At 39.6% G+C, this 24,777-nt stretch overlaps 2 long non-coding RNA genes across 3 annotated transcripts in view; both read right to left on the bottom strand.

The window, feature by feature from the left end:
- Positions 1 to 24,777, bottom strand: part of LOC121142467 — a 67,678-nt gene that overhangs the window by 27,906 nt on the left and 14,995 nt on the right. The window lies entirely within an intron of this gene.
- On the bottom strand, positions 13,486 to 15,051 carry LOC121142468. The gene is made up of 2 exons (XR_005879520.1): positions 14,778 to 15,051; positions 13,486 to 14,301 (listed from the first exon to the last, which is right to left on the bottom strand). It is a non-coding gene; the product is annotated as an uncharacterized LOC121142468 (long non-coding RNA).

Here is a 24,777-nt window from a genome sequence, read left to right as displayed (position 1 = left end):
TGCATGATGTGAAATTCCCAAAGAATCAATAAAGAAGTTAAATCAAAAAACAAAAAGACCTGACTCCCACTTATGACTACATTATAAGAAACTGAAGGTTAGAGCTTCAACACATGAATTGGGGAGAGTATTTAGTCTATCCACTGAAGTATGTGGTCCCTAGTAAGAGTAAAAGGAGTAACCCCCAGGATGCTGAAAGTGTTAACAAGATGTATCCTTTAGCAGTCAGACCTCTGCAGAACTGTCTTTCCTGAAAGGTCCTCTTCCCCAATGCCATGCCCATTTCTCAGAGTAGTTCATATCCACAAATAGTTCAATGTGATACTCCATAGGCCACTCCTAGCTTCTGTGTGTGACAAAACTGAAATTTGTCCCATTAGGAGACTGATGCTTCTATTGCAAGTACATCACATATCAAATCCTCTCCCCAGTCTTGCTTTACCCTTCCATCATTTAAAGTCCAAAAACAGTCCCTACTGAATTTCCCAAACACTAATCTCCATCTCTAAATGATTAGTTCCTAAGGGACCCAGCCTGTGATTCTTCTGAAGTAGCTTATGATTATATTGGAAAAATAAATAGAAGAAAATCTGATTAGTCTGCTATATTATTTACAAGTTCGCAGAAAATGGTATTCCCTTAAGGTTACAAAACTGGAATCAAGTGTTTGCATTTCCTTTGAACAATAGTACTTTGCATAAATAGTTTATCACAGGTCAAAAATTCGAGTCCCTTATGGGCTATTTGTGTGAAGTTCACACATTTAGATACTCTCTAAGAAATGGTGTCTATTTAAGCTGTCATGAAGTATGGAGTTTTTAGCTCTTGATAAATTTTCCCCAGGGTTCAAGATTAGCAAATGGTGTTTAACAGAACATGAACTAAACAAGAAAACTGCTCGGATGCACCAACCTCACTTATCTGGAAAGGCAGATGTGATCACGTTTCCCTGCCTTCATTGCTGGTAGATTCGTGTAATGTGAACACTACATGACATCCATGCTATTACCCTTGCACTCTTATTGAGACCCAACTTTCAAGCATGATAGACAAAGCTTTTCCTCGAAGCCACAATGAAGACTCAGCTTTACTAGGCATGTGGGATCTGATCAGTAACCAGTTCTAAGGAAGATGGCCCTCCAAAAACTCCCTTTACCTGTACAACACAACTAAACATAAGCATAGTTCTCCTTGAGTACAGGTTGTACTCCAGGATCCCACTCCCCACCGCCAACCTATCGGCAGATTATAAATATGCACTTTGTGTAATCAAGAAAAGATGGTGCTTTGTCTTGTCCCCGTGGTTTTTGTTATTTTGAGTAAATCCAATTCATAATTTGGCGGATAGCTTTTTGTGAAAGGTATCTTTTCTGTTAACAGAATCTTCCAAGGCCACATCCACTACAATACACATAAACATTCACATATATGCATTCATACAAAAATGAAAAGGAAGAAAAAAAGAAAGCATCCTTGTAGGAAAAGTCCATCAGCATCAAAGTTCTGTACAACCTTCCCCATGAACTAGCCAAGTGATCCTTCACTTAAAAGGATTGTAATCACTATCAGATGCTTCCTCCTTGAAGTTATACATCATTATTTAAAGGACAGGTGCAGAGAAGAGTACAGATGGTGTCATTACCAAGTCTTCCATTCAGATTTCCAGAAATAATTACTCAAAGTATAAGAAACAAGAACCATGCAGTAGAGAAGGTGGGAGCCTGTCTGTCTCATGGATGTCAATCTGCTCATGGCTACTGCTTCTCAAGCCTTCTTGATGTTGCTTCATTTTTGTTTTCTATTCAGTCTTAGATGGTTAAATTCAAACATTCATTCATATCATGTTCAGAGTGATGAGTATGCCAACGCAGTAGAGTGTTTTGATGTCAAATGTCTGTAGACTATTTCTGTTCAAAGGCTCTATTTTCCTACCCACATTGTAACAAACTGGGAACAAGTCATTTATGGACAGTCTGTGCTCTATGAACAGCACAGCTCCATGTAGTGTGTGTTTCTCTGAAAGAAATATATAACTTTCACAGCAAACAACATCTACCTCACAATAGAGCAACACAAATATATATAGTATATGCATATATAGTATTTACATAGTGTACATAGACAAATGTTCAAAACCTATCTCCCTAACATTAACAATGATTAACATGGCAAAATACCCTAACTCAAGCTTAAGTTTTTAATAATATATTTGAAGTATAAAGTTTCATGTATAGTCAACAGAAAAGAAATGCATTTTCTAATGTCCATATCTTCTTAAAATTCTGAAATAACTTTGTGAATTCAAAATTGGTTCTGTGTTTAAGGAATACAGTGTAGTCTAGACCTTGGACACTACGCATAACGCGTGGGCATTATGTATTAAATGTATACTAGGTGATTAGATGTGAAGAAATTGGAATACGGTAACCTCAGTTGAGTTGCTAGTGGCTTTTATCTTCTGTGAAGTTTTGTCTTCAGCAGTAAGCTTTCATGTCTCTGAGGCATAAGCTGTTTCCCTCTCATGTGATATGTCTCCCTGCACCTGTTACACCACAAAACTCAGAGAAGGTTGGGGCACCTACTCTTACCCCAGCTAATCACCAATTACTCAGGCATTAAAGCAAGGGACCCTGTTACAGCTGCATCCATGCTCAAACACGAAAGCAGGGGAGTCATTTGGAATTGTCTTTTGGCTTGTGGACAGAAGCAGAGACAAAATCCTCACTATAGGCAGGGTATGTGGATATGTGTAGACTAGTAAACAGGAGGAAAGTGAGAGAAATAACCAGGTATAGAACCCTAAAACTGAGCTACTCCCAAACACCTATAGAGATAATAGCACTTGCACTCAAATATTCAACTTTGTACATTTGTTAATGCTCGCAAATAAACATTGGCTTTCTTCTGCCCTGTCTTTTAATTCCTTAACCAATAGAGAAAAAGTTAGTCAGTTAGTATTAACTGTCAACTTGTCACCTAAAAAGCAAGCCTACATGCACACTTGTGAGGGCTTCTGTAGATTAAAGTTAGCCTCTGAGGATGTCTGTGAGGGATCATCACGATTATATTAGTTGAAATAGGAAGCCCCATCTTAATTGTGGGCGGGATCATTCCATGGTCAGGGAGTCCTGTACTGTGGAGAAACAGCTGAACCCTGGGATTTGTGTATCCATCCATTGCTCTCTTGTTCTCTCTGGGAACAACGGCTGCAAGCTCCGGCCTGAAATTTCACTGCAGTGATAGACTGTATGCTGGAACTGTAAGCCCTTTCTCTCTTAAGCTCTTTTTTCCCCCTCCACAGCATTTTATCACAGCAACAGGAAAAGAAACTAAAGTAGACTCGCTTAACTTGTGTTCCCCACTTCAAATTTCATCTAGCAAAACAGCAGAGGGGTTCCTAGAGGAAGAGTCCCTCAGATCTTCAATGGGTCCATAAGGACAGTTCCCATGGTGACACTAGCGATAGGAAGCAGGGTAATTTAGCCTACACTGCTGAACTAGCAGTGCTATGAGTTGCTGTGAGCAAAGGCTGCACTGCCCCTGTCCAGCAGCAGCAGGTCAACGTGTCAGCCCTGCAGCTAGACCTTTACCTTTGATCTGAGCAGCGCACAGGCTCCACAGCTACTCCAGATGTCATAGTGTCAGGAATTATACCTCAGAAGTCTGCAACATAGATAATTTTCCCATTAAAGAGAGACAACAAATTTTTGACTGCCTCAGTGAGTCATGTAATGTATCCTCAATTTAAGAAGTTTTCAAAAATGGAACCACAAGAAAGATGATAGTCCACTGCTAAAGTTTGACTTTAAACATTTCTTTATTGAAAATAACTTTTAAAAAATCACACAGAATAATAACATCCTAATGACTGCATTAAGAAAATTAATAATACCAAAATTTATACAGCAAGCTTAGTGTCATAAAGAAAAGAATACTTACACCTTAGAATATATACAGACATAAATATAAATAGATAGGTATATAGAGTTCAGTATTATAAAAATACCATGAGAAATATCTTGGTGCAGTCTATAAAGAAAACCCATGATGTTATAAACACTTATCAATAGTGTGACTTCAAACATGCTGGAAAATAAAAGTTTACAAAATATAACAACTTGTAAAATCAAGTGTTGTTCTCTGGAGTCAAACTCTCCACGGGGAAAACATGATTTTTCCCAGGTGTACTATCTTGAAAAATACTGCTTTAATAGTTAGAAACAGTGGGGAGTTATTCAGAAAGTAAAAGCAAAATGCAGAAAAAGTTTAAAAGGCACAATTATTCTGTTGGTTAGGAACACAGCAAAATATATTTAAAAATTTTAATACAAAAAATTAAAACAAAAAAGTCTAATTTTTTCAAAATGTTGCAATATTAAGCTAAGGAACTCAACTATCACTTTTGGAACAAGACTACAACAGATCTCCCCTCTCTATTAACTTGTTTCCTAAAGCTGTAGGCCCTTAAGAAGTTTCTCATCAAGAATAAAAGTATGTTAGTAATTTAGATTTCTAGTTATAATTCTTACACTAGTTAGACAATTTCCCTTAGCCATTTTCAAAATGGGTTTCTCAGTAAAGGATGTGGGGAACACAAATAACTATTCCCCTAAGTGCTCCTACACCTGGAATAGATGCCCTCTTACAGCTTTTCATTTATAATTTAACTAAAGAGAAAGTATTTATCAATGCAGAGCTTAAACTTATCTCCTCGTTTAAATTTACTCTCTGCATTAAAACATGTTCCTAAATCTAACTAGACGTCTCAAGATCTCACCCCCAAATAATGCTTACTTTATACTCAGGAAAATCTACGGAATATCTACACAATCACAAAAAACCCTGTGCCTTATATTTAGCTACCACAAAGTCAATTTACATAAATTTAACATATATTTCAATGAAGGTTATGGATTTTATTCGTAAAAGAGTCTTGCATCAATGCTTTGATGTTAGCACAAGTAAGACTCTGGCTGGTAGCATCTGATGTGCTGTTAATAATAAAATGACATCAACAAATACTGCCTTCATGTAAATTCAATTAAATCTTATCTCAGGCTCTTTTCTATGCTCTTTAGGATGTTCACGATCCGTTATTACAGTGGAACTGTGGTGACAGGAAGTGAAAGGCAGCAGAGTGATTCTGTCCTGGATACTGTGAACTCAGTACACCTCGCTGAGAAGCGCTGCGTGTGAACTCAGTACACCTCGCTGAGAAGTACACCTCGCTGAGAAGTGCTGCCTGTGAACTCAGTACACCTTGCTCAGAAGTGCTGCCTGTGAACTCAGTTCACCTCACTGAGAAGAGTTCACCTCGCCGAGAAGTGCTGCTTGTGAACTCAGTTCACCTCGCTGAGAAGCACTGCGTCTGTCCTCCAAGCTTGTCACGGAGGAAGAACTGGACTTTGTGTGGGAGATAATGCAAACACTTGTCTCCTGCCAAGCATTGAAAACGTTTACACACCAGGCAGTGGTGTCACCAGAATATTCCTGTTGACCTGTCAAGTGGCTACACTTCTGATAGGAAAAGTGTTAGCTCAACCTGGCAGCATCCAAAAGAAAATCAAACTCCAAGGAAGTTCAACTAAAACTTCCTACCTTACATGAAACGTTATTACTTAGGGATATTGACTTCTGGGAGAAGAAATGAGCCAAAGCATGTAATATAAAACATTCCAAGGTCAGAGGTAATGTTAATGTTAAATGCTTTAACAAATGCTAATACGAAATTTATCACTTCTACAAGTTGTAATAGCCTTTACAAAAAAAGGTGACTTTATAAGCACATACAGATGTATTTAATTTCAGTGTATCATAATATATAATGATCAAACCTCAAGTCTTTAAATTATTAGAATAAAAATTGTAGCAAGTTAAATTTGACAAATTAACAAGTCAATATAAAAATACAAATTGGTAGTAATAAAATTTGCTGTTATTCATATCTTAAATGCAGCTAATTTCCTATACATATAATAACCATTGTAATCTATTCTTCATAAATATGAAGACTCACTTACCTCAAATTGGTCACAATTTTTTCTTGAAAATATTTCACATCATTTATGTTTCAGTATCAGTAATTATTTTGTATACATGAACTTTAACCATATACTGTAAAGCTTCTAAAAGAAGCATTTGTTTTCATTCTGTGGAGGTTCACATGAGTATTCTCAAGGCATTTGGGGTTTTGGTTGTGGTTCCTAGTTTAGGTTACTCTGTAGTTGAGAGTTCATCATGAAGTCTGAAGGTGAAAATGTATCTTCATCTCTTAACTCAAGTTAAACAGAACTGATAGAGTAATTAGTACAAACATCGTTAGTGTAGGCTACCATTTGGAGAGCAAGGAAATCGTGTCTTCTAGGTCATTACACCTTAGTCAAGTACTATACTAATCTCACCTTCCTGTGAAACAGCCTTGACAGTTCACAATATATCAAATGACAAATTAGTACTGAGCCCGTGATAGTTTATTCATGATGACTAAATCCAAATATTTTCAGATCCAAATGTATATTGTCTTGATTCTTGAATAGAAAAATTGTTCACAGTTCATGTAAGCTCATTTGAAACCAAAAAATGACAGGCCATTAAAGAGTTATCAATAGAAAAGATGAAGGCAGGAGTCACAGCACTACATTCATGGCAGAGAGGGACCTGTGTGCCGTCCACATCAATTCATAGAGAAATGGGTTTCTCATTGCTTATCTATGAACCCTGCTAAGAAATGTGTTCCTTAAACTGCCAAATGTAAGCTGAGTTAAACTGTATTTCTGCCTCTTTAGATTTGGATAAAAATTAGCTTTATATAACTGAAGTGCAGAGCCCAGCATCAATCGAGGTTTGAATTTCAGCTCATCTACACATTATCCTTTTAACCTAAAGACATATTCGTTTATTTGTTGTAACTTTGGGTTCTAAAACATGCAAGTTATTGGGTGCTGTTCTGGTTTCTGAGGTATACAAAGCTCACATCGCCCACCTCTTCGAGCCTGAACTTTAGTAGAGTGGAGCTAATGCAATGAGAAATGGGAAACGAGGAAGTGTTTCCAGGAAGGTTGCTGTGAAGACTGATAGGCATTGTATTTAAATATGAGAAGGTTAAGTATGATATAAATGGCCTATCTGGATCAGGGCCCTAGCCTGTGCCAATCCATGCCAGAATAGCCAACTTTATGCCTTCCCAAAGCAGAAGAAAGTGCAGATAAGCAGTAATAAGAAGAGGGATGTTCTGGCCTTGCCCAAGGCCTGAGCTGAGCAGCAACCCAACTAGCAGAGCTCTCTTGAATAATTCTAAAGGCAGGAGGACAAGGCAAGTCAGCAAATACTGAAGAGAGCTACTCAAACCCCGTAGCAACCTAATCAGACCCAGGGATGGCTCTGCCTAAAGCTTTGTGCTCAGAGGCAAACCCCAAATGGCACATATCTCTAGAGTATAGCCTCTGATCCTCCTTGTCTCAGGTTGTTCTAGAATATATACAATGAACCTAGCCTCAGAGAGCAACACAAAACCTTCCTCACTTGCATGTACCAAACAACACTGTTTTCCAGTGAGGAAATACAATCTAACCTTACCTTGCCAGGGGCAATCACAAAACCTAGTGGTGAGTTCTGTAGCCAAGGTCTAATCAAACCTCAGAGCACAGCCAGGGTCCTCTTTTGACCTCTGAGCTCAGACAATGACAGAGCCGTACCCCAAAGGTCTGCCTGCCATATGTTATGAGCTGGATGCAGTAAATAGTGAAGGGCTGACCTGTCAATATCAATCACACACACCTGTGCAAGATGAAACTGGAAGACGTGTTTTCTCCAATGTACTGCGACCATCCATAGGTCATATAATTGATATTAAAAAATTGAAGTGGAGAGAAGTGTAAATGAAAAATTCCTGAAAAAGAGGCTAACTACTTTCTCTTGGGCTAATTTTAGTCTTCCAGAACACCCATCCTTTACCCCACTCTGTATCTGAACTAACATTTCATGGCAAATAAAAACCTCTTAAAAGCTATTAACTTAGTAAAACATTAACTTCCATCATTCCGAAAGCTAAGAACATCATCAGACAGCATCTTGGGCCTAGAAAATAAGCTCCTGCCTGATAAATTGGCACCCACTCACCTCTGTGGTATACCCACAGATATATTTTAATGTTGCCTTGGTTTATGAGTTTCTTTGTTCTGTGAAACTATAAAATCTCCATTAAACTGCTTCCTCGTTGGAGCATGGACTTTGGGGTGACCAAAATCTCTGTTCCCATGCCATGGTCACTCCAAATGGCTCCAGAATAAACTATCTCTTAGTCCCTTTAAGATGATAGCAGTAAGGGACTAGAGAGATGACTCAGGGGTTAAGAGCACTGGCTGCTTTTTCAGAGGTCCTGGGTTCGATTCCCAGCACCCATACGACAGCTTACAACTGTCTGTGACTCTTGTTCCAGGGGATCTGATACCTTCACACAGACATACATGAGGATAAAACACTGGCATACATAAAATACAAAGAAGAAATTTTTTGAAAAAAAGGTGACAGCTGTATTTCTTTTTACATCAAATATATAATATGAAACTACCAAAAGAAACAAATGAAGCTCCAATAATAAACAGCACAGGAGTGAACTTAACTAACTATGAAAGTGAAATACTAAAAACCACGTTTTTATCTTTTCCATATTCTGTAAAGGGAAGCCTTCCCGCCAGCCTGGTTCTAGAACCACATCAGTCCCAAATGAACACACAGGAGGCTATATTAATTATGAAGCTGTTGGCCTTGTTTGTTTCTTACTGGCTAGCTCTGACTTAAGTAATTACCCCATAATTGTTAATCTAAGTATTTCTCGTACCGGAGAACTTTCCGGGCTTCCTACCCCATGGCGTTACATCTTGACTCTCCGTGTTTCTCCTTCCCAGAGTCCTCCTGGACTGCTAGTCCCACCTATCTTGGTTCCCTATTGGCCCAACAGTGCTTTATTGACATATACACAGGACTTCCCCAACAATATTCAAATAATCTTTTCTCATTTTACATACCATTCCCAGTTCCTATTACCTCCTCTCCTCCTGCTTTCCCCACATTCCCCGAATCTCACCCCACCCCCATCCACTCCTCAGAGAGGATAAGGCTTCCCATGGGGAGTCAAGGAAGTCTGGCACATCTCTTTGAGGCAGGACCAAGGTCCCTATCTTTAGTCTGAGCAATGTGTCCCTCCAAAGAGAATGGGCTCCAAAAAGCCAGTTCAAGAACTAGGAATAAATCCTGGTCCCACTGCCAGTGACCCCACACAACTGTCACCCACATTCAGGGGCCTAGTTTGGTCCTATGCCAGTCTCCCCCGCCCCAGTCTGCCCAGAGTCAGTGAGCTCCTACTAGCTCAGGTCAGCTGTTTCTACGCATATACCCAAAATGTTCTTGACCCCTTTGCTCATATTAACGCTGTCTTCAACTGGACTCTGGGAGCTTGGCCCAGTGCTTATCTGTGTATCTCTGCATCTGCTTCCATCGGCTGCTGGATGAAGGTTCTATGATGATAATTAAGGTAACCATCAATTTGACTACAGGGGAAGGCCAGTTCAGGTATCCTCTCCATTAATGCTTAGGGTCTTAGCTGGGATCATTCTTGTGGATTCCTGGGAATTTCCTTAGTGCCATGTTTCTGGATAGCCCCATAATGACTCCCTCAATCAAAGTATCTCTTTCCTTGCTCTCCATTTCTGTCTTTCCCCCATCTTTACCATCCTGTTCCCTCATGTTCTCCTTGCCCCCTCCAATCCCTTCCCACTCCCCTCTGCCTTCCCTCCCCCTACATTCCCAATTTTCTCAGATCTTTTCCCCCTTCCTAGTGGGATTCAGCTATGTCTCTCTTAGAGTTCTCCTTGTTACCTAACTTCTCTGGAGTTGTGGGCTGTAGGCTAGTTATCCTTTACTTTGCGTCTAATATCCACTAATAAGTGAGTACATACCATGTTTGTCTTTCTGGGTCTGGGTTTACCTCACTCAGGATGTTTTTTTCTAGTTCCATTCATTTGCCTGCAAATTTCATTATGTCATTGTAAATTCAACATTTTTATTAATTAACTTTTCCCAGCACAATCATAGTTTTCCCTACCTCCTTCCTTTCCTCCCAGTCCCTTCCCCTATCTTCTTCCTACTCCTTCTACCCTCCCTTCAGGAAAGGGCAGCCATCCATGGGATATCAATTTGCAGTAAGACTAGGCACCTCCTCTGCCATTAAGACTGCACAAGATAACCCAGCAGGTGGAAGGGCTCCCAAGAACAGGCAATAGAGTCAGAGACAGCCCCTGTTTCCTCTGCCATGACTCCCACATAAACAGTCCTCACGACTGCAACACATATCCAGAGGTCCCAGGTCAATTCTGTTCTCTGCTTGGTGGTTCAGTCTCTATGAGACCACATGAGCCCAGGTGAGTTAACTGTTGATTTTCCCAAGGTGTCCCTGGCTCCTCTGGCTTCCCTAATCCTTCCTTCCCCTCTTCCATGGGATTTCCCAAGGCCCTCCTAATGCTTGGTTGTGGGTATCTGCATCGAACTCTATCAGTTTCTGGATAAAGCCTCTCTCATCACAATTGGCTTGGCAAAGATCCATAAGTATAGCAGACTATCATTAGGAATCATTTCATTGACTTTTTTTCTTTTTCTTTTTGTCAATCATGTTTGGTTATATCTTAGGTCTCTGAGCTGTCCAACTTATGGGTCCTGGCCTTCCAGACATTTGACAGGGATAGGCTCCCCCTCGTAGTATGGGTCTCAAGCTATACCAGTCATTGGTTGGTCACTCCCATAATCTCTGGGCCATCTTTGTCCCAGCATATCTTGTAGGCAGATCAAATTGTAGGAGTCCCAATCCCTTTACTGGAAGTCTTGCCTGGTAACAGGAGGCAGCCGCTTCCGTATCTCCCATTGCTAAGAGTCTTAGCTAGGATCATCCTCCTAGATTACTGGGAGAAAAGACACTTGTTTTAAGAAGCATAAATATGAAGGAAGAATATTAAAAACAAAATACTTTAGAATGTCATATTTAAGAACACAACATGGTTAAATGCAGGTGTCTCAGAAGCGTAAGAGAGAACAGCAGTACACGGTCAAAATAACTGAGGTAGGGAAACTGAGGCTAGTGAGCATAGGAGTAGCTGAGCAACCTGAGATTCCACTTGTCTTGGGAGATTTACACATCCTTCTCCAAACAATACATCAAGTCAACAGGCTTGAGTAGACCCTACAGTTTCAATTGCTGCCTAGGTTGGAGACAGGTTCTTGGTGCTTTGTCTGTATGATGCTTAACTTTGGTAACAACTGAAGGAACAGACACCTAGAATATAACTAATGGGTGTTTCTGCAAGAGTGTTTTAGAGGATTCCATCTAATGGACCACTTACCTCATTAATGGAGGTCAAAATTTGAGTAGATTATAGGAGACAGAACTATAGAAGATAGTCTGCCCAATGAACTGGGGGCCACATTATCATGGACTTATTCCTCTGAAACTTTAGCATAAATAAATCTTCTTTAGCTTTGGATTTAAGTTATTTCATTACAACAGTGAGGAAATTAACTAATGTAGCAATGTACCCATTTCTTGGGGTTTTTACATTACTAACCTCACTTTTGAAATATAAAGATGAAGAGATTTAGAGGTAGTCCTCATCATCAATCCAGATATGTGAGGCTCCTAGTCCTTTCCCTAAGAAAAAGCCATCTATATTGCACTTAACGCAAAGGAAAAATTACCAATTACTTTGGTATTCTTAGACAAAAGTCCCTAGTTTGGCCATTCAGAGTGCTACTGAAAACCTGTTCTCTCAGTATTCAAGTTCAAGTTTTAGTGTTCTTATAATCCAAAACATGACATTCTTGCTTCTAAAAAGCAAACAAATAGTACATTTCAGAATCCAAAAGCCTTCTATCATGAGTTAAGACAAACTCTCTAAAAGAGACTTTTGTTTTTTAAATAGTCAAAGATCTCTAATATTTTTTCTATTTTTATTACTTTTATTTTAGAAATTATAATATAATTATATTATTTCCCCATTATTTTTCCTCTCTCCAAAACATTTGATATATCTACCTCTCCTTGACCTATTTCAAAATTACAGCCTTTTTCATAATTTGTTGTAACATATATATATATACATATATACATATATATATGCATATATATTCCCAAGTATAACTTGCTCAGTCTGTATAATGTTACATGTATGTATGTGTTCAGGGCTGATCATTTAGTGTTGGATAACCAATTAGTATGTTCTTCCCTGGAGAAGACTGCATCTCCTATTTGTATCATTCCTTAGTTGCCTGTAGTTCTTTAGGTAGGGTTAAGGCTCTTAGTCTTTTTCTCCCATCCTGTTTGGCATGTCTATTGTTCTTGTCATTGTTCAGCTCATGTTTATGTAGCCCTGGATTTCAGTGGATACTCCTCTCCCCGTGTTTAGATATTTTTATAAAACACTAAAACTAAGGGGATCATTTTCAACATATGGATCTTAATTATGATCTGGGAAAGCTCTTGATTAGATAAAACATATTCTAGCTAGATTTTCCCGGTATGAAACTTAATCAGGAGTTGCCTGCCGTTCTAAAAACTAAGTTTACCTCGAGAGATAACTGTGAATAAATTTAATACTACATGTTCACACTTTTAAAACCCCTCCCCTTACTCATCACATTAGAGGATCTCAGTGGGCTGCTTCATGACACAGAGCATAGACTCTGACTTTGGCACTTCAAGGAGAACAAGATACATGAGGTCTAATGACTTTGCTTCACCTGTTCACCTTTATCATCAAAAGTATGGGTGAGATCATCAAAAATGCTGAGTGGCCTGCTGTTCAGTGAAACTACATTACAAATGAGTTTGTCGATGGCTCGGAGTAAAACATAAATCTCTAAGCCTAATGCAAATGATTCTGAATTTCTCTTATCCTCAATTAATGCTCACAAAAAAGGAAGTAGACTGCATTATTATAGCTGCTATTGCATTCAGTTAGCTGCAATTTAAGGCAGGTGTTTTGTACTCATGCACACAGATGTCTCCTCACAGTTATGTTAGTCCGTTTTCTGAATGTATCACAGGATACATAGGAGTAGATCATTTAGAAAGACCAGGCATGTATTTCTTAAAGCAGTTTTGAAGCCTGGGAAGTCGAAAGGAGCCTGAAGCTAGAAAGCCCTTGTTACTGTTCATCTTATTGCACAGGTAGAAGGGAAGGAGAGTTCCCATATGGTAACAAGCAGGATGAGCAGAACTCGATCTTATTTCCCGAGCCATAATAACAGCACACTCTCATGATAACACTACTGATCCATTTTTGAGGGAAGAGTTCTGTGACCTGATTACTTCTGAAAGGCTCCTCATTGCAGAAATGTTCCCCCGAGGATTAAGTTTCCAATACATGAACATGGGGACAGGTAACACATTCAATCCTTAGAACCACCTTAGTATAAATAAAATTTAGTCACAATACTAAATGTATTTTCTTAGTTTTACTTGGAGTTCTATCTTCTGTACAAGGTTTATATATTTAATGGATTCTCTACAAGGTCAAGGCACAGAGCAGAATGATATATCTCAACTGCAGGGTTTATTTTTTTAAGAAAAGGAAGAAAGGAAATAATTGTATGTCACATCTCAGCTGTCAGGTACCTTCAATATGATGGAGACCTACCAGTGAACTTCAAAGGACAACTAAACAAACTTCTGCTACATGCCTGTTCAGCAAACCATAAAAAATTCACAATATCAGCACTCTGGGAAGGGTGCCTTATTCGGGTACCCTCATTCAGTGTTTACCAGGCTCATTCATTCTTTTAAAGAATTGCAAACCACAGTCAAATAATCATCAAATTAACTCAGTAGAGAGATACAAGCATTTGAAATGGTAGTTTTAAACATTCACAACCTATGTTTGAGTGTCAGGGGGTTAACAAGACCCTCAGTTCTATAAAAGGTTTTTAAAAAATAAAAAGAGGAATCTTTGACATTTTACGCTTCTCCCTTCAGTGCTTTCGGGCCCCAGCTCTGTGAAAGGCAAGGAATGACAATGCCTTTCATGGAAAAGTCGCTTCTCTTTATTGCTTTGCATATGAAAGCTATTCCGAGACTATTGGATGCATATTTGAGGCTGGGGGTGAAAAGAACAGCTCATGTCACACTTTTTGAAGTGTTCCAAATGCTAAATCATCCTCGAACATTCTTTGATCTGACTTGGCTCGGAAGCTCCTTCCCTTTCTCCACATTCAGTTTCATCTTTCCACTCTGCCAGTTCAGTCAGCTCTTCTCAAGGCCTGAGGGAAGTGAGAGGAAGAAATTGACTTTTCCATAAGTCAAACCACCGTCTGCGAAGGATACCAGCCCCTGTCTTTAACTCTGCACAGAAGTAGCTTTCTGGTTACTTCCCCAGGCTCAAAAGGAAGCATTAACTAAACTGAAAGGCTTAACAACTCCAATTTCATAGGCGGCTTCCACGACAGAACAGAAAGCAAGCAGCTGCTTTTCCGGTCCACAGGGAAGTGGACTGAGTCCAAGTCTCAAAACGCTCCTGGTATCTGGACCACTTACACAACCCTCAAGAGAACAATGGTCATTGTCAAGTCCCAACCATGCATGACACCTCAACATCCCTGCTTTCCTTCCTTGGTTTTTTTTTAAATAAACTCTCTGTTGGCCACACTGAAACTGGGCCATCATTTCTAAATTTCTTCCATCGGTGCAGATAGACTCTGCAAACAGAATGCCATCTGCATGCCATAGCCTAGTGTACCTGAAGAGACAAGGATATCCCACCAGGAAAGAAGGGAATGCCACAACTACATCCACGTCCCTTCCTACATGCTTTGGTTTCTCCTGCTCCATGAAGTCTTCCAATCGGCATATTCAGTTTTCCTTTTCTCTCTTTTGTAGTCATTTTCTGAAATACTCCAAGGGGAAAGCAGCATTGTAATTGAGATTCCAATGGGCATAAATATTTTTCTGAAATACGACAAGTCAGAATTCACTTGTGTTGGTTCATTCGTTATAACTGTGTCAACGCATCTCATCTTTAAATTTGAGTTGCAAAATCTCTAAGGCACGGCGATGACCTACAAAGCTTTCTAGTCGGCTTCCAGCAGCACACCTATGCATGTGATGCACAAGTTAATTCTCTCATAATTGAAAGATGGTGTCCAAAGACATGCCTGCTTTTCAGTTTCAAGTAACTGTGTGGCTAGACCAAAGCTGGTAGGAAGATTGTCTAATGAAACTCCAGGCTTTGTGCAGTCACTATGGCTTCCTAAAGCAAACCAGTCATCTGCAATGTAAATATTTACTTCTAATGTGCTTAGGGAGCATACAAAGTTTCCTGACACTACCCGTTCAGCAAATACACAGTTGAGATAATGTAAGCTCCAGAAAGGCATCCATCCAATAAATTCAAAAATCTGACTCAAAATCAGTGTCAACAGACCCTTTTAAACCCATATTTATTGCAAGGAGCTGTGCTAAGAAATGGAAATGCAAAGAGTCATATAATATAAGCTTTGCCATAAAAGAGTTTATAATCTAATTGGGGGCATAAATCTTAAACAAAAGTACACCACCATACATGAGTGATGAAACCAATAAATTCAATATAATCTTATCCGAGAGCCCAGGAAATGAAAACTGATAGCACCAATATCCTAGGCGAGCACAGGTGGAAATGCAGATGTCCACATCACACGTGAGCTCACTGACTTCTGGTCTCATTGAAATTGAAATGTTGAGGTTCTTAGTGGCAAATAACTTAAGCATATTTTGCAGAGAACTCACCACACATGAGAACATTCAAACATAAGCGACAAACTTCAGAGAACATTGAGTGACTAAATGCTCAAAATACTAGTTTTGGCTGGGTGGTGGTGGCACACGCCTTTAATCCCAGCACTTGGTTAATGGCCTCTTGGAAAAGAAGCACCCATCTCCTCCGCTGACTTTGGACATGCTGTCCTACTGAGTTTGCAGGCAATAAACTTAGAAGACTGCTGGACCTTGCCAAGTTAGTGTAAGAGAGCCTTTCTGCCTCCCTGCCTCTGTTGGTCTGTCAGAAACTCCAGGCCTTAGCCAAAGCTGATTGCCCCTATGCTGTTGTGACACTTTGGGTGACTGCCCAGGTAGCCTGCTGTTTCTGTCTTCACTGCACATTTGGAAGTTGCTCACCTACACTTCCTGCCTACCCTATTATTGTTATCCTCCTTCTCAGGTCTTTGATGAGCTTGAAGGTTAGACTGTTACAGTTATTGTTCTCTCTTCCTGAATAGAAGTATTAGGTACAAGACTTAAACTTTCCAACTTAGGACAGCTCTATAGTAATCTCTGTGATGCCTTTATCCTAGGACTGAATGTGTAGTTCTTGCCTTTTGTTCCTATTGCTTCACTGGCGATAGGTCTCAAGTGTGTTTGTTCTTTCTTCTCTTCCTAGAGCAAACTTGATATTTGCTGTCTATGTATACAGTTTTGTATCAAGCCGAAATCTTTTTCTTTAGACTTAAAGGGGAAATACAGTGAGATATAAACCCCGCCCGCACCTATAGTGACGAAACTCAGAAACCTGGCCAAGTCCTTGTTTGTGTAGTCCTTAAGGCTGTATCATCTCGGCTGTTTTGGATATTGGATCACTTGGACCACAGCTTTTAGGTGTTTTGGCTCATCAAACCACAGAAGCCTGGAAGGAATCCACAGTTTTCCCTTTTTTCTGGAAACATAAATAATTTTTTTCCAAGTAGCTTGTCCTTATGTTTAGATTTAGAAGTCGAAGCATTTTTAAAATACATAAGTTGGATTAATTTGGCAGCATTGATAATCAAGTGTACTTTATCAGTTGTTTCTTTTTTAGTAATTGAAAAACTGAAAAACACAATAAAATACAGTATCCAGACTCATTGTGTATTTCTCATCTTTATATGGATTTTTCTTTCTTTCTTTACTATTATTACTCTAGTTTTTTTACTTTTATTTTTTCTCTGAGACAGGGTTTCTTTGTGAAACCTGACTCTGCCTCTGGAGCAAATCCTACCAGTGTGTGCCACGACAACCGGCTTCTCTGTTTCTTTTACCACTATCCTGTTTATTTTCCTCTCTCAAGCCTACCTATGTTTCTAAACATACTGTAAACCTTTAGAGGTTTCACTGTCTCTGAATCTGACTTTACTGTAAATCTTTATGTTTTTCCGGCCACGTGTCTGTTATCTGCTAAACAACATTGCTAAAGTTAAAGTAGTGTGGTTCTTCCTTTTATGCTGAGTCAGGAAACCTACCTTCAAGGAGCAGCGTGAGTCTCTGCTTGTCTTCAGCAAAACCGAGATCACCTGAGAAAATTGCTGATACCAAGAAGCTGTGCTTGCCTCTGTTCTTTCCATTGTAAAACCCCCTTTGTTAAGGTTTAAGTGGAAGTTATTAATACCCACATTGTCAGAGCCATATTGCAGGATCCTGCCTAGGTTCCAGAGCCATGCCAACACAAATGAACACACAGGAAACTATATCAACTTTTAAGCTGTTGGCCATTTGCTATTGTTTCTCATTGGCTAGCTTTGACTTAACTATTGACACATAATCACCAATATATATTTTTTATTTTATTATTTTAATTTTAAATAGCTTGCTTCACATGTCAGTCACAGTTCCCTCTCCTCCCCCACCATCCTCCCCCAACCTCCCACCCTATCACCACTTCTTTCCACATAGGGGATATCTAGAGTCTGTCATTTCACTCAGGGCAGGGTCTAGGCACTTCACTAAGAGTCCAGGCTGAGAGACCATCCCTCTTTGTGCTATGGACACACGATGTCTGTTTGTATGCCAGGGTTAAACACTGATCCACTGCCCAGGGCCCCAAAGGTTGCCCAGGCCTCCTCACTGACTCTCAAACTCACAGGGTCTGGATTAGTCCCATGCTGGCCTCCCAGCTGTCAGTCTGAGGTCCAAGAGCTCTCCCCTATTCAGATCAGCTGTCTATGCTGGTTTTGCCAGCCCATTCTTTGCCAATTTGCTCATTGCTCCTCTCTCTCTGTCACTGGGTTCCATGGGTTCAGTTCAGTGTTTAACTTTGGGTGTTTTCCTCTGCTTCCATCAGTCACTGGATGAAGGCTCCAGGATGGCAAATAGTGTAGATGTCAAGTTCATTATCAGGAATGGGCATTTAAGGTGGTCTCTCCACTACTGCTTAGCTTGCCAATTGGTGTCATCCCTTTAGATCACAAGGGTCTCACTGGTGCCAGATCTGTCTTCTAACCTATGACTCCCTCTTTTATGGTATTTCTTATCCTGTTCTACCTCTATTCTATTCCCCACTCAACCTTCCTGTTCCCCCATGACCTACTCTCTCCTCCTCTTCTCCCCCTCTCTTCTTCCCAGCTCCCACTCCCTCCACAAACCTCGCTGTATTCCCCATCTGTTCAGAAGATCTTGCCTCATTCCTCTTCTATGGGATACCATGCATATCTCTCTTAGGTTCTTTCCTGTTTCCCAGACTCTCTGTCAGAGGAAGTGCAGACTGGCACTATCCTGATCCATGTCCAAAATCCATATATGAGTGAGTACATACCATGATTGTCTTTTGATGACTGGGTTACCTCACTCAGGATAGTTTCTTCTAGTGCCATCCATTTACCTGTGAATTTCAAGATTCCATTGATTTTTCTACTGAGTAATACTCCATTGTGTAAATGTACCACATTTTCTCTATCCACTCTTCAGTTGAGGAGCATCTAGGTTGCTTCCAGGTTCTGGCTATTACAAATAATGCTGCTATGAACATAGTGGAGCAGATGTACTTGTTGTATAAATTTGCATCTTTTGGATATATGCCTAAGAGTGGAATTGCTGGGTCTTGTGGTAGATTGATTCCCATTTTCCTGAAGAATCTCCATACTGATTTCCAAAGTGGTTGTACAATTTGGCACTCCCACCAGCAGTGGAGGAGTGTTCCCCTCTCTCCACACCATCTCCAGCATAAATTGTCAATGGTGTTTTTGATTTTAGCCATTCTGACAGGAGTGAGATGGTATCTCAGAGTTGTTTTGATTTGCATTTCCCTGATGGCTAAGGATGTTGAGCACTTTCTTAAGTGTCTCTTGGCCATTTTAGCCTCCTCTATTGAGAATTCTTATTTAGTTCTGTACACCACCTTTTAATTGGCTTCATCCCAGGAATGCAGGGATGGTTCAACATTAGAAAATCTATCAATGTAATCCACCATATAAACAAACTACGAAAGAAAAACCACATGATCATCTCACTAGATGCTGAAAAAGCCTTTGACAAAATCCAGCAGCCTTTCATGATAAAGGTCCTAGAGAGATCAGGGATAACAGGAACATACCTGAACATAATAAAAGCAATATACAGTAAACCAACAGCTAACATCAAACTAAATGGAGAGAAACTTAATGCAATTCCTCTAAAATCAAGAACAAGACAAGGCTGTCCATTCTCTCCATATCTCTTCAATATTGTACTTGAAGTTCTAGCTAGAGCAATAAGACAACAAAAGGAGATCAAGAGGATACAAATAGGAAAAGAAGAAGTCAAGCTTTCACTATTTGCAGAGGATATGATAGTTTACATAAGTGACCCGAAAAACTCTGCAAGGGAATTCCTAGAGCTAATAAACATCTTCAGCAAAGTGACAGAATACAAGGTTAACTCAAAAAAATCAGTGGCCCTATTATATACAGACGATGAAGTTACTGAGAAAGAAATCAGAGAAACATCACCCTTTACAATAGCCATAAACAGCATCAAATATCTGGGGATAATGTTAACCAAAGAAGTGAAAGACCTGTATATCAAGAACTTTAAGTCTTTAAAGAAAGAAATCGAAGAGGATACCAAAAAATGGAAAGATCTCCCATGCTCTTGGATAGGTAGGATTAACATAGTAACAATGGCAATCTTGCCAAAAGCAGTCTACAGACTCACTGCAATCCCTATCAAAATTCCAGCACAATTCTTCACAGATGGTGAAAGAACAATAATCAACTTTATATGGAAAAACAAAAGGCCCAGGATAGCCAAAACAACCCTATACAATAAAGGAACTTCAGGAGGCATCACCATACCTGACTTCAAGCTCTATTATAGAGCTATAGTCCTGAAAACAGCTTGGTATTGGCACAAAAATAGACAGGTAGACCAATGAAATCAAATTGAAAACCCACACACCTATGAACACTTGATTTTTGACAAAGAAGCTAAAACTATACAATGGAAAAAAGAAAGCATCTTCAACAATTGGTGCTGGCATAACTGGGTATTGGCATGCAGAAGACGGCAGATAGATCCATGTCTATCGCCTTGTACAAAACTAAAGTCCAAATGTACCAAAGATCTCAATACTGAAACTCTTAGAAGAGAACGTGAGCAATACTCTTCAACGAGTTGGTACATGAGACCACTTCCTGAACATAACACCAGTAGTACAGACACTGAGATCAACAATTAATAAATGAGACCTCCTGAACCTAAGAAGCTTCTGTAAGGCAAAGGACACAGTCAACAAGACAAAAAGGCAGTCCACAAAATGGGAAAAGATATTCACTAACCCCACATCTGACAGAGGGCTTATCTCCAAAATTTACAAAGAACTCAAGAAGCAAGTCTCCAAAACACCAAAGGAACCAATATATATTTTTATAAGGACTTATCTTTCTGAGAACTCCAGACTTTCGTCCTCTCCTCCAGGGATCACATCTCAACAACACCCTTTACTACATTTCCCAGAATCCTCCTAGACTCCCAGTCCCACCTATCTTGCTTCCCTATTGGCCAATGGTGCTTTATTCAACAACCAATAAGAGAGACATATTTACAGAATGACATCTCCCAACAATGTTATAATATTTAAAAAACTTTTAATTTGGTGGAGACATATGATGAAGTATTGTCAGGTTTTAATTTACACAGGTATACCCATAATAACCATTACCTCTAATAGGTGTATAATTACAAAATCAGCCTTTTGAGAGCTCAGAGCAGTGTCCCATTGAAATGCTGAAAATGTGTCACTGTATGGTGCACATATTTTAATTTTCCAAATTCTGTAAAGTGAAACACATCCATTTGTCAAATTTCATTTCTGTGTATACCTTTATGGTTAATACCTGCTGGTAAAGGAGTTTGGTTACAGAAGGAACGAGTAGAACATTTCTTTATTATTCCCTTGGCTTGTTTCCAAGTGATGGAAAATCCTTTTTTAAACCTTTGCTATTCGTATGGTGTTTTTATGAAATTTTGAGGCCTCCAACACACTTCCTATTAATAAACAATCAATTTCATTGTTGCCTTGTGCTAGAGGACCTGGCAGACCCATATGGGATCTGATATGTAATATATGAGTCCTATCCCTGATTGTTTCTTGTAATTGTATAAACAATGAAGTTAATTCTGTATCATCAGGAATAAATTCAGTGATCTCAATGTGCAAGATAACTCTCTCTACACATTAAGAGTCAGTAACTATATTGAGACATTCTGTAAAATCCATAACTACTATGAGAATGGCATACAATTCTGCCTTTTGTACAGAGTTATAAGGGCTTTGAACTACTTTACTTGTATTTCCTGGTTTATATCCAGCCTTACCTGATTTGTTTGCATCAGTGTATAATGTAGGGACTTCAGAGATTGGTGTTTTTCTTACAATGCATAGAAGGATCCAAGTTGTGTTTTTATGAATTTTATTGGAATTGGAATTGTAAGCCACACAACATGGGTGTTACTGAACATGAGTCCTTCTGAGGACCGGCAAGGGCTCTTAACCTCTTAGCTTTCTCTCCAGCCCCCTCAAAGTGGTATTCCCTAAAAATTTATTCCAATAATAAACTATCAAGTAGGGTAAGGGATACTTTGTGGCACATACTCATATACCATATCTCAGCTAATATGTGCTTAGGTGTGTCATTTATATAGATTTATACATACTTTAAGTCTGAATATGAAACTAAAGGCAAATGCATTGATAATTTTTGTAAGATTGTGGGATTGGTTTCTTTTCATTTTTCACCTTTTTGTTGTCCTTCCTGTTCACTACATACTCATTTATGGTATTTCAAGTGCACTTTTAATTGGTAGGGTTCATGTTATAGAGTGCTATTATGTTTACAAGACACACATGAGCAAAAGATAAATCCCTCCTGTCTGTCCCACACACATGCTCCCTTCCTGTGGCATCCTATACTGAATAGTACATTTGTGACAACTGGTGAAAGAATATGAATGCCTTATTACCACCCAAACTTCCCATTTTACAGTGGACTCACTGTAGATAATGTCATGTCTCCTCCATCAGAACGTCGCATTGGGTGTTTTCGTTGCATTGAACTCGCCACCACTCTGCCCAGTCATCTGTACCATCTCTCCAAACATCTTGTGCCACTGACTTTTCTTTTATATTCTTGCCTTTTCTATAACAGTATGCATTTGGAATTGTGTTAAATGCTATCTTTTCAGGCTATTTTCTTTCATTTAATCGTTCCTAAGATTCCTCCAAGTTCTCTTGTGACTTGATAGCATGCTTCTTTTCATCATTGAACATTAGTTTCTTTTGTGAATGTAGTAGTTTGCCCACTCATTCATCTAATTAATGCTATGTTAATTATTTAGAATTGTGGCAGTTATGCCTTGTGTGACAATACTTTTCTAAAGTTCTATCAAAGTATAGAAACCACCAAAGTCCTTCTAGGTGAACCATGAGTTTTACTGGGATTACTTACAGGAGTAAGGATGAAGTACTACTGACAGGGGCAGAAATGAGTCAAAGACAGCTGTATCACCAAAGCCTACCCCAGCATGGGTTACAGCTCACAAAAATGGGAAGTTGTATCACACTGGACAGCCTGCAGGCAGCTCCACAGGCTGAAGAGTGTCCCTTCTAAGTGACTCAGCTGATCTAAACCTCTCCCAGGTAGCTTGGCTGGTTTTCGCCTCTTGTAGGCAGCTGGTCTAGCCTTGGAGTCTTCTTATCAGCTTGTCTTGTATGAGAGTGAGCCTCAGCATCCTTCGATATTTACTCTGCAAAAGAGAGGTCAACTAACTCTACTCAGGTTCAAGAATTTCCTGAAGCCATTTTGAGTTGTTTACTTTCTGGGTTCAAGCCCTTCAATGCAGGATAGAATGAGTCAGTCTCCACGAAAACAGCTGCACAATATAATGCAGAAAATGATATTTGCATGCAGGTGTCTGAGAAGACAGACATCAACAACTCTTTGTGACAACACGCAGAACAATACTGGACAAAATGATAAGACTAAGTCAGTCTGTGAGATATTGTCAAACTTCCTTCTGAAGTAGCTGCTTCGCCTGGCATTTCCACCAACAATGGATGCATGTCGATGTCACATACTCACCACCGTTTCTGTGGCCAGTGCTTTGTGATACAGCCATTACCAGATAGGTGCACAGAGACCAGATGCCTCACTGTTAATCTCACTGCAGTTCTGGGTAACATATGATGCTGAGGATTTTGCAACCTGTCCATCAGTCATCCGAACTTGTTCAGTGGGGAGTTTTCTGTTTGCTCCATTTGTCCTTTCTTTTTGATATGATAATTTGGGTTGAAATGTTAAGATTTAAAAAAATTTGACTTAATTGGCTTATTAGTATTATTGCCTGTTGCATCCATTTCCTTGCAAACTGTACAACTTCATTCTGTGTCCATTTCTCCCTTGATAAACACCTAGGTTGGTTTCATGATTTACCTATTGTTGATAATACTTCTAAAAACATTAATATGCAATTGTCTCTGTAGTGTGTCAACTTGGAATTTCTTGGGTAATTCCATGAGTGGTCTATTTGGGTCACACTGAAGATCCATTTTTGGTTTTTCAAAAATCTCCATTCTTATTGCCATAGTGGATAGAATATATTACATTCTCACTAAGAATATATACAGGAATCTAGGTTGCTTCCAGGTTTTAGCTATTACAAATAAGGCTGCTATGAATATAATGTAACAGACATCCTTGTTGTACGAATGTGTATCTTTTGGGTATATGCCTAAGAGTGGAATTGCTGGGTCTTGTGGTAGACTGATTCCCATTTTCCTGAGGAATCCCCATACTAATATGCCCCTCAACTGAAGAGCGGATAGGGAAAATGTGATATATTTACACAATGGAGTACTATTCAGCAGAAAAAAAGCAATGGAATCTTGAAATTTGCAAGCAAATAGATAGCTAGAAGAAACCATCCTGAGTGAGGTAACCCAGTCACAAAAAGAGAAGAATGGTATGTACTCACTCATATATGGATTTTAGACATGAATCAGGGGAGTGCCAGCATACAGTCCCACTGCCAGAGATTCTGGGAAACAGAACCTTCATCCAGTGACTGATGGAAGCAAAGGCAGACACCCACAGCTAAACACTGAACTGAACTCCTGGAATCCAGTGACAGAAAGAGAGAACTGATGAGCAAAGGAGGCAAGACTGGGCTGGTTTAACCCACAGAAATAGTTGACCTGAACAAGGGGGAGTTCTTGGACCCCCAACTGATGCCTGGGAGGACAACATGGGACTGATCCAGACCCCCTGAATATGGGTGTCAGTGAGGAGGCCCAGGCAATCTATGGGGCCTTGGGTATTATTTATCCCTGGCATACAAATGGACTTTGGCTGACCATCCCACAACGAAGGATGCTCTCTCAGCCTGGACTCTTGGGAGAGGGCCTAGGCCCTGTCCTGGATGAAATGACAGACTCTGGAGATCCTCCATAGAGGGTCTCACCCTCCTTGGGGACCGGAATG

Source organism: Mesocricetus auratus, unplaced genomic scaffold (genome assembly GCF_017639785.1).
Source record: "Mesocricetus auratus isolate SY011 unplaced genomic scaffold, BCM_Maur_2.0 Super-Scaffold_100009, whole genome shotgun sequence".
In the NCBI taxonomy this organism is placed as follows: domain Eukaryota; kingdom Metazoa; phylum Chordata; class Mammalia; order Rodentia; family Cricetidae; genus Mesocricetus; species Mesocricetus auratus.
The sequence above is the reverse complement of the archived record's forward strand: the minus strand, read 5'-3'. Positions and strand labels throughout refer to the sequence as shown.